Source organism: Fistularia commersonii, chromosome 1 (assembly GCF_037954325.1).
Source record: "Fistularia commersonii isolate RoL2024-O1a breed Wild chromosome 1, RoL_Fcom_v1.0, whole genome shotgun sequence".
Taxonomy (NCBI): domain Eukaryota; kingdom Metazoa; phylum Chordata; class Actinopteri; order Syngnathiformes; family Fistulariidae; genus Fistularia; species Fistularia commersonii.
Genome location: NC_141284.1, coordinates 3,013,621 through 3,027,118, shown reverse-complemented (window position 1 = coordinate 3,027,118; position 13,498 = coordinate 3,013,621). Strand labels below are relative to the sequence as shown.

Below are 13,498 nucleotides of genomic sequence, written 5' to 3'. Positions count from 1 at the left end.
CCTGTTTGAAGGCAGGAGTCTCGGGGTGCCCGGACCGGGAGCCGAACCGGAGAGCCAGGCGCTACAACCCACCCCCCCTTCCCCGCCCCACGCCCACCCTCCGTGGATTCCCCCCCCCCCCCCCCAACCCCACCCGCGATGAGCTCCCGAGCGGGCGGGAACCGCAGAAGACGCGCGGACCGGAAACAGCGACCAAAGTAGGTCCATCATTTTTTAAATATTTTTTTTTGTTAATCAAAAACAACAGAAAATTGCGGGGGGAAAAAGGAGGAAATTATAAATTAATTACATTAGATATTATAATCCAGCGGTTGTAATCTCCATGTTGTTGTTGTTGTTGTTTTTAAAAACGTTTTGCACACAAAAACAGCGTTTTTTGAACCACGTTTAACTTTTAATGTGTGACTTTTGTTGACGTCATTTCCGCCGTGACATCATCTGCGAGTAATTGTTCACAACTTTTAGGACTGAGATTATAATCTGTGTCCATGTCGTTTCAGCCCAGGGACTTTCGTGGTGCATTTGCGTGCGTGCGTGTGCGTGTATGTGCGCGCGCGCGTGTGTATGTATGCATGCATGCCTCTGTATATATGTAAAGTGTTTGTATGTATACCTCTATATGAGTTGTGCGTGTGTGTGTGTATATACCTCTCTATATCTGTATTTATGTATAATGTGTGTGAGTTTATGTGTCTGTATAGTATACCTGTGTGTTAATGTATTCCTCTGTATATCTGTATTTATGTGCATTGTACGTCTGTGCGTGTGTATTCCTCTGTATATCAGTATTTATGTATAGTGTGTGTACGTATGTATATGTATATATATATATATATATATATATATATATATATATATATATATATATATATATATATATACACACACACACACACACACACACACATATATATATATATATATATATATATATATGCATTAGTATATCTGTATTTATCTAGTGTGTGTGTGGGTGTCGGGGTTTTCATGAGACTCTAAGGGGAACACTTTTCATCACCAGTTTAATAACAAAATCTTTATTAGAATGAAAAAATAGTGTTATATACTTTTCACCACTGAATTTAATAACTTACTAATTTGCATAAAAAACACAAAAATGACCTGCAGATGCTCCAATCTTCAGCAAAAATAAAAATCAAATCCTCTTTTTAAGCCACCTGATCAGTCATGGAGGCTGTTTTGTGAATGGCGGTGGAATGAACCATTCTCCCCCAAGGGGGTGGGGGGGTGAAAAACATTGTTAATTATTATCCCCCATCTCTCATTTGCGTATCGACCCGCGATCGACGGGACGACGTCTATCCTCTGCCCGTTCACTCTCGGCTGGTCTTAGACCGGCCGATCGGATCTTAATTGAATCTGCTTTGTCTTCCCTGGGAGAAGGACGGCCCCTCAAGATAGACGATGTTTTGCCGCTGGCCGTCACGACAAAACTACCACTTCCGGTTTCCGGGTAAACAGGCGACGCGGTGCGATTGCAGGACGTCGCGCCTTAAGAGCTAATTAGCACCGCTAACTCCTGTCATTTCTCAGATTCTGAAAAATTCTGAAAAAGCCAGTATAGAAAATAAGAATTCATATTTTGGGGCTGTCTTAGAGTGTTTTTGTAAATGTGGGAGAAGTCAGATCGTGGCAGGAGGCAAGCTAACTGCTAGACTGCTAGTGGCTAACGGCTAACTGCTAGTGGCTAACGGCTAACTGCAACAATGAGCCAGGGTTGGTGTTTTTTATTTCCAGGACAGCGGTTTCAGGGAGATGTTGACGTGTTGGTTGGGTTTCCATCAGCGGTTGACCAGAGGTCTTCACCATAACAGACCTACGTCTGTTGAGTTTCACAATTTAAAGAAAAAAATGTAATTTTGTGGAAAATATTGTGATGTTCATTTGTTCATCCATCCATCCATTCCTGGAGCACCAATCCCAGGTGACACAGAGTCAGGAGGCAGAGAGTAGCCTGGACGGGTCAGCTGTCATTTACAGAAATCCAACCGTTCACCCTCTCTTTCACACCCATGGAGGTCCTCAGTGAAGCTTCTGACTGGACTGCAGGGGGAAGATGGAGAGCATGGAGAGAACCCAGGAAGAACAGCATGGAGAACCCACAAAAGCTCAACTCATGAAGAAGAACATGGAGAACCCATGCAGGAGAACCCACAAATGCCCAACCCAGGAAGGAGAACATGGAGAACCCATAAAAGGTCAACCCAGGAAGGAGAACATGGACAACCCACATATTGTCTTTTACACTTGCGTTCAATTCAAACGCACGTGAATTATCACGTTGGGTTCTTGATGGATGGCGTGGGAGAAACCCCAAGAAAGATGTTGAGGTTGTGTTTCCTGAGGTGAAGCGGTGAAGGAGAACCAAAGAGATGGAGGAAAAAGGAAAAAAAAAAGGAAAAGCGGGAGTCGTCTTTATTCCCGTGTTAATCAGCGGGGATTGACGCCGCCTCCGCCGCGATCCAATCCCGGCGAATCACAAAGACTCTCGGAGCGTCTCGGGCTTATCGGGCGCCGCCTGATGAAAATTCCCCCCCCCCGGCTCCGGACGCCGGCGCTCTAATCAGATCCGACCCCGGAGCAGACAGACGCTCTCCGCTCTGCCTTTTTCTCCTCGTCCTCTTCTTCTCCTCTGTCAGTCGTCTGACCCCCCCCTCCTCCCGCACACCTGCCGTCCTTGCTTTCGGCCCCGACGGGGGAAAAAAAAAATATTCCCCTCCTAAAAAACCATCAAGGTCACCTCCTCCTCAGATCATAATCCTCGGCGGCCCCTTCAGGTGCAGCTCACAAACCGGGACGTCTGACTCTTCCTCCGCTATATCTCTCCATCTTTCTTTTTTTTTTTCCTCCACTCGACTTCAACACGAGCCCGATATTATGATTTTAAGGTCAAATATTTACCCTTGAAATTCAGTGTTTGGCCCCCCGGTGGCCAAACAGTGGAACTGCAACAGCGCAGAGGTTCTGGAAGTTCTCTCAATGTTCTCCATCCTGGGTTCCCGCCGTATGTGGGGTGTCCATGGTTTCCTGGTTTCCACCTGGGGGTTTCTTAATGTTCTCCTTCCTGGGTTGATCCGATGTGGGTTCTCTCCATGTTCTCCTGCCTGGGTTCTTCAGGCTCTCCTACCTGCGTTCTCCATGTTCTTTTTCCTGGGTTCTCTCCAGCTTCTCCATCTTCCTCCTGGAGTCCAGTCAGAGGGTTCATCGAAGACCTCCATAGGTGTGGAGGCTCTCCTTTCTGGGTTCTTTCCATGTTCTCCTGCCTGGGTTCTCCGGGGTCTCCAACCTGGGTTCCATCCATGTTCTCATGCCTGGGTTCTCTCCGTTCTCTTTCTCGAGTTCTCCTTATGTTCCCCTTTCTTTGCTCTCCACATGTTCTCCTTCCTAGGTTTTCCAGGTTCTTGTTCCTGTGTTCTCTCCATGTTCTTCTTCTTCCATCCACAATCTCCTGCCTGGGTTCTCCAGGCTCTGTTTTCTGGGTTCTCCAACCTGGGTTCTCTCCATGTTCTCCTTCTTGGGTTCCATCCTCATTCTCCTGCCTGGGTTCTCCATGTTCTCCTTCCTGGGTTCTCCAGGTTCTCCTCACAGTCAATATCATTGAGGACCACATCGTCCGTGGGTGTGAATGAGAAGGCGAATGGTTGGACGTCTGTGATTGACAGGCGACCCCTGGTGAGGTTAAACCCCGCCCCTTTCCCTCCAAGGTCAGCAGGGATTGGCTGAAGCCCCGCCCCCTGACCCCTCCGAGCATGATAATTGGTGGAGACGACAAACCTGAAGTTTTGAGAAAGTCACATCCCCCTCTTCTGTCTTCTCCCTCTCTTTTCTCCAAAGATGCATATCCGTCCGGCGTCTTCGGCGGCGAGATGATGGAGGACGAACCCGCCGACCTCTTCCCTGGACGTCGCGCAGGTAAACGGGACACTCGGCCATATTGATTTCCCTCCGCTGAAATGAAATTGTCTGGATGCATGTGGAGGCTCTCCGTCGGACTGGAGGTCGAAGGGACGCCCGTCTCCGCCCGCTCAGTTGATGGCGCCGACAACAAAACAGCCCTAAAACGAAGGCTGATTTACGATTTTTGGCCGCGACTTACGCTCGCCGGGGATTTATCGGAGTACCTGTCGCCCGCGGCGACCACGCCTCCCCCGACAGGGAAACAGAAGATGTCTGGAGACCCTGCTTCCTCTTTCCCTTGTCTCCACTCCCTCTCTTTTCACTCATTCATTCCCTTAGCGGGATGGGAAACCGGCGAGAAGGTTGCTGGTCGGATTCCCGCTGGAGGCTCCGTGTTCTCCCCGTGTCTGCGCAGGGTTCCTCGGGGTTCTCCGGCTTCCCCCGACAGGCCAAACACATGCTGGAGGTTCACTGGACACGTCTGAATGAGAGGGTGAATGGTTGTATGTCTCTATTGGAATGACAGGGTGAATGTTGTTTGTCTCTATTTGACCTGTGAATGAGTGGGTGAAAGGTTGTTTGTTGCTATTTGACACATGACTGACGGGGTGAATGGTTGTATGTTTCTGTAGGACTTGTGAATGAAAGGGTGAATGGTACTTTTTCTACCATTGAATGGTTGTATGTCTCTATATAATGTATGAATGAGTGTGTGAATGTTGTAAGTGTTTATATGACTTGTGAATGAGTGAGTGGATAGTTGTATTTCTATGTAAATGAGAGGGTGAATGTTGTAAACCTATATATAACATGAATGAGTGAGTGGATGGTTGTATGCTTCCATGTGAGTGAATGGTTGTATGTCTTTATGAATGAGAGGGTGAATATTGTATGTCTGTCGGAATGAATGGTTTATGTCTCTATAGGACGCGTGAATGAGAGGGTGAATGTTTGAATGTATGAATGAGTGAGCGAAAGGTTGTTTGTTGCTATTTGACACATGGGTGACAGGGTGAATATGAATGAATGAGTGAATGGTTGTAAGTCTGCATGAATGACAGGGTGAATCTGTGTGTCCTTGTGATGGATGCAGGGTGAACCCATCCTCTGGTCCAATGACAGCCTCCCCTGCAATCCCGAATGCAGGATAAGCGGTGGGCAAAGACCAATGAATGAATGAATGAACATCGAGGACACTTCCTTCTGAGCGGATCGTAAACGCTGCCAAACACGAGCTAAATCGATAAAACGGTCATAAAAGATAGAGATGTCGAAACGGCGGTTTCAGCTCCACGTGCAAATGCGACTCTCTGAACGTAAAAAGCATTCATACAGATTTAAACACACATTTCCATCCCGTAATAATTGTGCGTGTGTGTGTGTGTGTGTGCGGGGTGGGGGTGGGCGGGATACAGGTGACACCAAATGCGGATTTACCTGACGGCGGTGATCCTCGGCTGCGTGGAGCGCAGCGGCCTTAATCGCAGACGCCGCAGATTAATTTCAAAAATGGCTCTTTGTGTCGGGAGCTTAATTTCTGGAATGGGAAAAGCCGAAGTGAGCCGGAGTTTGAGGAGGGAACGCGACGCCGCGTGGAAGCTGCTGCGGGGGGGGGTTCTGGGTCACGGCAGGTTGAACATCGGCTCTGCGTCCTCCTGCCCGTCCTCTCTCGGAGTGGGGAAGCCATGTTCTCCTTCATGGGTTCTCCATGTTCTCCGTCTTCGTCCTAAAACAGCCACCGAAGACTCTACACCTCCCCTGTGTGTGAATGCTTAGATGATTGACAGCTGCCCCGTTCCGGTTAAACCCCGCCCCCGCCCCGCTGGGACACCTGGGATTTGTAGTCCAAGAGTGTAGTTCCTATGAGGGAACTTCCTGATGTTGTAGTTCGTTTCTTTCAAACCGCTGGCGTGAACAAGCAGGGACTCTCCCACCTGGACAGTCCTGGGGGGGAAAGGGTTTCCACGGCAATAGTGCTAATTACTCTGAGTGTGCGTGTGTGTGTGTGTGTCTGTGTGTGTGTGTGTGTGTGTGTCAAATGGCTCTGTTGACACATCTTGCTCATCCTTATGGCAACTTTTTAACTGATATCTTTTAAACTTCGGGTTGGAACGTACCATTTTTCCATGTGTGTATGTGTGTGTGTGTTGTGTGTCGGGCTCCTGTTCAGCATGTTGTAGCAGTCAGACACACACACACACACACACATGCATAAACACACACTCACGCACTTTAGTTTAGTCCAAGGTGTTCAGATATTCATTAATTTGATCTCTGTAAGCCTCGTCCTGGTCACATGAGGGGCGGGAGCCAATTACAGCTGCCCCCCGAGGTGATGGGCGGGGCTTATCCTCGATAGGTCAGCTGTCGATCATCCAACAGTTCACCTAGTTAGTCACAACTACAGACAATTAAGGGCCTTCAATTAACTTTTTGGACTATGGGTGGAAGAGGATATCAGCAGGAGAACATGGTAGAACCCACACAGTCATCCAGAAGTTTTCCTGGAACATCAGCAAGAAGGGAAGTCACAACCAACGTACATAAATCTCCTTCTTTCCACTAAAACAGAATTAATGATCACATAAACGTTGAATTAATGAGAAAATCAGACACTTCTTACTGATGATTCAGGAAAATTTCTGGATGACTGCATGTTCTCCTGCTGATATCCTTTCCCTGTTCCCCAGCCTGGATGTGGGGAACCCCACCACCACACACACACACACACACAAACGCCTGAATCACGCAGGAGTCACCTTCAGTCTGTGACAGTTTCATACCCATGTTTCCTTCACCTGCGTTGGATGCTGGTCATGTGACCCATCATGTGACCTGTCAGGTGATAGTCAATGGAAAGGGACAAGATGGTGTGTGTGTTTCTGTGTGTGTGTGTATTGATGGATGGAATTTTTCAAATATATGTGAATACAGGAGGTGTGTGTGTGTTTGCGTGTCTATATGTTGGACTTGCATGTAGACTTGACGTATATTGGATGTGTGTGTGTTGGAAATGCATGTGTACTCAGTTGTACATAAGATGTGTTTGTTTTTGTAGATGTTGAATGTGTGTGTGCATTGGATGGGTGCAATTTCAAAATATTTGAATATATCTGTGAGTACAGGACATATGTGTGTGTGTGTGTGTGTGTGTGTGTTTGTATGTGTGTTGGACTTCCACATGTACTGGATGTGTGTTTGCATGTGTGAGTGTGTTGCATTTGCTTTTGTAGGTAAAGTGTGTGTACGTGTTGGACTGTGTATGCAGTGGATGGGTGTATGTTGAACGTGGACTTGGACTCAGTGACGGTATAGTGTGTGTGTGTGTGTGTGTGTGTGTGTGTGTGTGCATGCTCGTGCCTGCACGCATAACCACTCTCTCACCCAGCTATCATCCATCCATCCGTCCATCCCACAGACCATGTGTGCCAGATGGAGCGCCCCCAACCGGGCAGGTATCGCCATGGCAACAACAACTGTCGAGAAACACCCGTCTGGATTCTCCTGTGTGGAAAACACACCGAGCTCCCATGGCATCCAGGGTCACCTGGTACGCCGCCAACATTGGATTGCTGAGGTGGCGAGCCGCCATGCTGATAAGTGACAGGAAGCAAGGCGTGCACACACACACACACACACACACACACACGTGCCGAGGACACGGCATCTGGCTCTTTCACACCCCATTGGCTTGATGGAATACTAATATAAGCCATATGACGACGGCATACCAAGTGTGCAATTAATATTCCGAAATATATCCCACGCCGTGCGAGGCCGCTGTCGAACCCGAGGAAGAGGAGGGCGAAGAGGGAGGGGGCGGCGTCCTGATTAACCTTTTTCTCCCGGAGTCGCGGCGCCGGCGTGTCAGCTCGCACCGCCGTTGGTTCAAGTACAAAACGACTACATGGTGAGTACACGTTGGAGTACACACTCCACACACACACACTCACACATGGACGGCTCTCCTGACAGCCGGTGAATAATGTGGCTCCGCCGAGCCGAACGGCCGGAGGGAGATAATTGATTGATTTTGGGGATCAATCAAAGGAGGAGGAGGCTCCCCGGACATTGTTTTTCAATTTTATTTATTTTCCTACATCCTCGTGCATCTGAGGAAGACGTTTGTCCTCCGGTGATGAAGGTCGGTAGTGTTGATGTTTAAACACGAAGCCGACGGGCGTCTTAGACCTCGCGGTTCACGACCTCCTTCAAAATAAAAGCGCCGGAGACGCTCGGCTCATTTTAAAAGCTAAATTTATTAAAGCTAAATTTGTGTGTGTTGGATTTGCATGTGTACTTAATGTTAGTAAGATGTGTTTGTTGTGTGTGTTGAACTTGTACGTGCACTGGATGTGTGTGGATGTTGAATGTGTGTGAGTACAGGATGTGTGTGTGTGTTGGACGTGCACATGCACTGGATATGTGTATGTTTGATGTGTGTGTGTTGGATTTGCATTTATAGTTTTATGTAAGTTGTGTTTTGTGTATGTGTGTTGAACTTGCACGTGTACTGGATGTGTGTATGCATGTGTTTGATTTCCATGTGTACTCACTGTTTGTGAGATGTGTGTGTGTGTGTTCGTGTGTGTGTGTGTGTTGGACTTGCACGCAAACTTGATGTCTGTATGTTGGATGTGTGTATGTGTGTGCTGGATTTGCATGTGTACTCAGTATTAGTAAGATGTGTGTGTGTGTGTGTGTGTGTGTGTGTGTTTGTATATGTTGAATCTGTGTGTGTATTGGATAAGTATTTTCAAAATATTTCTGTGAGCACAGGACGTGTGTGTGTGTGTGTGTGTGTTTGTTCGATGTGTGTGTTGGATTTGCATGTGTACTTAATGTTAGTAAGATGTGTTTGTGTGCGTCTGTCTGTATGTGTGTTGAACTTGCAGGTGTACTGGATGTGTGTGTATGTTGAATGTGTGTGTGTTGGATGGGTGTTCTTTCAAAATATTTGAATATGTCTGTGAGTACAGGATGTGTGTGTGTGTTGGGATTTCACATGTACTGGATATGTGTACCCTGGATGTGTGTGTGTGTATGTGTTGGATATGCATACTCAGTTGTATGTAAAATGTATGTGTGTATGTGAATGTGTGTGTATGTGTGTTGAACTTGCACGCGTATTACATGTGTGTATGTTTTTGTTGGATTGTCATGTGTACTCAATGTTAGTGAGATGTGTGTGTGTGTGTTGGACTTGCACATAAACTGGATGCTTGTATGTTGGATGTGTGTATGTGTGTGTTGGATTTGCATGTGTACTCAATATTAGTAAGATGTGTGTGTGTATGTGTGTGTGTGTGTGTGTGTGTGTGTTGGATGTGCATGTGTACATCGGTGTGAAGTGATGAAAGTGGGAGTTCATCTGTCCATCATTCTCGTTGCCGTGGTGATGCACAGGCTGATGTTAAAAAGACAGGAATCCCCATGAAGTATGTTTGTTTGCAGACGACACTGTGAGGAGCAGGAAAAGCAGGGAGAAGGTGGAGGAACGTCCAGAAGGATGGAGGTACGTCCTGGAGAAGAGATAGACGAAGATTAGCTTCAGCAAGACGGATTTCAACAAGAGGAACCCGAGGCTAACGGGCACGGAGATAAAGAAGGCGGAAGATTTGAAGGATGTGTTGTTAAACGAGCTTCAAACCTGAGCAAACCTGCCATAGCTGGGAAGCTAACGTTTAGCATAGCCCCGCCCTCACATTTAAAGGTTGCAAGAGGCAGCACCCGATAGCATCGGTGCTAATCAGCGTATTCACCGTCGAAACGGTTTTCGGTCGAATAGCGGCGCTAGCATCAGCTAGTGTTTCACGCTAACGCTAACTTGCTGAGGCTAGCAAACCGCAGACTGGGTAAAACAGAACCGTGCTAACAGCTCATTCCAGAACTGTCCCTGTGTACGTCCACAACAAGAGCAAGTTCCCCTCAAACTGAATATTTTACACAATACCATCTGTGCAACCAAGGTGCTAAATTATTGCGTCTGGTTTTCTTCTTCTGCGGCCCTTTGAACACACGGAAACATCTAGAACCGTGTCACCTCCATAAGGGCCTTTTTTAAAATTTCAATACTCAATAAGTCTTGGGAATTACAAGAAGGCCCCTGGTTCTATTCAGACAGGACTGTGGAGATGTTCTCCCACGGGTCTGTTTGGAGCTCCAGCCCGGTTCTCCTGGCTCCTCCCGCCGTCCACAGAAGGGTCTTTGGAGCCCCAGACATGGGAATGAATGAGTGAATATTTGTATGTTTGTCTGTGAATGAATAAATAAATGTTTGTCATATATGAATGAATAAATTGTGTGACTATATGACATGTGAATAAATGAGTGAATGTTTGCATGTCTCCCTATGAATGAGAGGGTAAATAGCTGTATTTTCTCTATATGACATGTGAATGAATGAATATTGATGTCTGTATGTGAATTAATGAGTGAATCTTTGTATGACTATATGACGAATGAATGAATGATTGAATGAGTTTTTGTTTTATATGAATGAATGAGTGAATGTATGAGTATACGACATGTGAATGAATGAATTTTTGTTTTATATGAATGAATGAGTCGTGTGACTATATGACATGTGAATGAATGAGTGAATGTTTGCATGTCTCTATGAATGAGAGGGTAAATAGCTGTATTTTCTCTGTATGACATGTGAATGAATGAATATTGATGTCCGTATATAAATGATTGAGTGAATGTTTGTATGACTATATGACATGTGAATGAATGAATGAGTTTTCGTTTTATATGAATGAATGAGTGAATGGTTGTATGTCTGTATGAGTGAATGAAGGAATATTGATGTCTGTATAGGAATGAATGACTGATTTTTTGTCTTATATAAATGAATGAGTGAATGGTCGTATGTCTTTTTATGAGCGAATGAAGGAATATTGACGTCTGTGTGTGAAGGGATGAATGAGAATGTTTGTATGACTATATGACATGTGATCTGCTTATGAATGAATGGTTGTATTTCACTATATGGGGTGACTTAATGAATGAGTGAATACTGGTATGAGTATATGATGTGTAAATGAGAGGGTGAATGTTTGTATGTCTCGACATACATGTGATCGTGTGATTGATCAGGGTTGAACCCCTCCTTTCGCCCAGTTGCAGCTCCTTGCGACGCTCACTGTTATAAGCAGTATAGATAATAAATGAATGAATGAATGAATGAAGAGTGTAAATGTTTGGTCGAGGCGTGGACGGGCGTGATCTAAAAATTAAAAAAAACACTGGATTTCGGCGACAGCGGTTAAACCTACTTTTTCCTCGAGGAACTTCCCGTTTCCAGGGCAACAGCAACCCTCCTTTAATAGCCTGACCGGGGTCGTCGACCTTCACGCTGAAGGTCATTCATTCGAATCAGAGGTCCGATTTTCTTGCTTGAACAGCCTCTTTAGATCCTGACGCTCAAAAGGGTAAAATAACTTTACCTTTGGATCCTCCTCCGATCCCCCGCAGTCACCTGACTCCCCGCCGTCGAGCTCACGTGTACCTTCTGGTCTCACCTGGATTATTCCCCGCCCCGTCTGTTTCCTCCCCGGCTCAGCTTTTTATCCCGCAAAAATGAAAATGAGAAATGAAAAAAAAAAAAAAAAAGCCCCCCCCGACCGCCGCTGCTGATCCTGCCTGACGGCATTGGAAAGAAGCTCCAGAGTGAGACCTCGTCTCGCTCGCTCGGGACTGTCCTGGCGGGGGGAAAGTGAAGAACTACAAATATGGCCGCTCGGGCTGACAATGTTTTGAAAGTCTGGAAGAGACGAGAGTTGAGTTTCGGTTCAATTCACAACCGGAGAGGACGGAAGAGCCGATCGGAGCTGACATTTGAGCAAGGGGGCGGGGTTTAACCTGGACCGTCAGCTGTCACTCACACACATCTGACCATTCACCTTTTTGTTTACAGCTTCAGGGTCATCGGTGGATCTGCTAATTGTTGGAGGAACCAGGTTGGAGAACATGGAGAGAACACACACGGAGAACCCCGATTGGACATCATAAAAGCAGTGACAATTTAAAGGTATTACAATGTAATAACGGTGTAGTAACAGTAATTACAATGTAACTAAGCAGGAACCGATTAAAGATGGTTCTGTTCAATCGACGTGAATATTTGGACCCATTCAGAATCTCCCGGTTGTTTGCGGAGCAGCTCCTCCTCCCACGCCGAGCTCAAACCTAGACTTTTCTTCACTTCAGATTGAGGCCCCGCCCTCTTCTGCCTCAAGGACGCCTGAATGCCACGCCACATTTATAAAAAACACTAAACGCCGCCACGTGAGGCGGTGGGGGGGGGGTTGATGGATGGTTGATTCCGGAAACATGGCGGCTTGATGGATGCGGCGGACGGAAAGCCCCCCCCCCCCCCCCCCTCCCCCGCCTGTCCGTTTTAACCCCTCGCTTCGCCGCCACGCGGAAGGTTAACGAGACACCGATAACCTCAAAAGCAGCCATCCGTCATCCGGCGTGCTCGGAGCGTCCGGACGTCCATTACGGCCTCGAGCCCCGACCGGATTTAGCAGCCGGCTAAAAGAATTAGCCTGGCGGGATTCGGCGAGACGCTCCTTCAGACTCCGCCCCCATCCCCGCCGCCGACCTCTAATTGGGCTGCTGATCAATTTGGGAGGAAGATCCTGACGTCAGGGGGAATTAGAGAGGTGGCGGCGGCGGCGCTAACTCAGCTGTCCACATCCGTCTCTTGAAGAAAGCAGGGCGGCGAAAACGAACCCCCTCCTGTTCCTCCTGGAGGTCCGTCCCGCTCCTGCTGGTCCACCACAGAAGACGTCTCCCGCCTCCTGCAGGCGTGGACGTAATTAGAGGAGCTCCTTATCTCCGCCGCCTCCTTATCGCCACGGGGATTTTAATTAAGAGACGTCTCTTCTCTTCATTAACTGTTCCGCTGAAATTAAAAGCGGGCTTCGGCCGGGCCTCTGCGGCGCCCCCGGGAAAGGGGGCGGGGCCAAGGGTGGGAAGGTGGCGTGCAGTTTCTGTCCCACGAAGAAGAAGGTGTTCATCCAAGACCGGATGAAGGTCACCTCCATCCTCTTCCAAGTTGCGCGTTAAACTTCTATAAAATTGACACCAAACTCCAGAAATGCTTTTTTTTTTTAAATCAAGAGATTTTTTCCACCTTTGGTTCAAATATACGGATTCATTTTTACAACAAAAAAAAAACAAAAAACGTGAAGCTGAAAATTCCTACATCCCTTGAACGCATCAACTTCTTTCTTGGTAACTTGATAAAATTTAAAAAAGGGGTTTTAGGGTGGACTCCATTCTTTTATTTGAAGCTCTAACACCGCTCGATTTTCAATTTGTGTGTAACTTGATGTTTATTTGCTTGGTTTTTTTTTTTTTTACTCTGAGGATGACGTTTGCCAACCGGCTGCTGGGGCGGGAGATTACAGGGCCCTCATTGGACGACCGTTACCGAGGCGATCAGGATCTGGCTTTCCACTGGAGACCAAATGACCAGCCCACGACCAATCTGCTAAATTAGAGATTGGTATTAGATATATTCATTTGTGATATATATCAAGGATAATAGAAGCAGTGGAGATTAGAG

The 13,498-nt window shown here is 46.9% G+C and overlaps 1 long non-coding RNA gene across 2 annotated transcripts; it reads left to right on the top strand.

The window, feature by feature from the left end:
* Positions 1 to 1,628: 1,628 nt before the first annotated feature.
* Positions 1,629 to 12,201, top strand: LOC147237116 (uncharacterized). Of its 2 annotated transcripts, none has more exons than XR_015105910.1 (3): positions 1,629 to 1,737; positions 3,856 to 3,933; positions 11,840 to 12,201. It is a non-coding gene; the product is annotated as an uncharacterized LOC147237116 (long non-coding RNA). The 2 variants fall into 2 exon arrangements; XR_015105915.1 differs by lacking the exon at positions 1,629 to 1,737 and adding an exon at positions 1,766 to 1,874.
* The last annotated feature ends 1,297 nt before the right edge of the window (positions 12,202 to 13,498 follow it).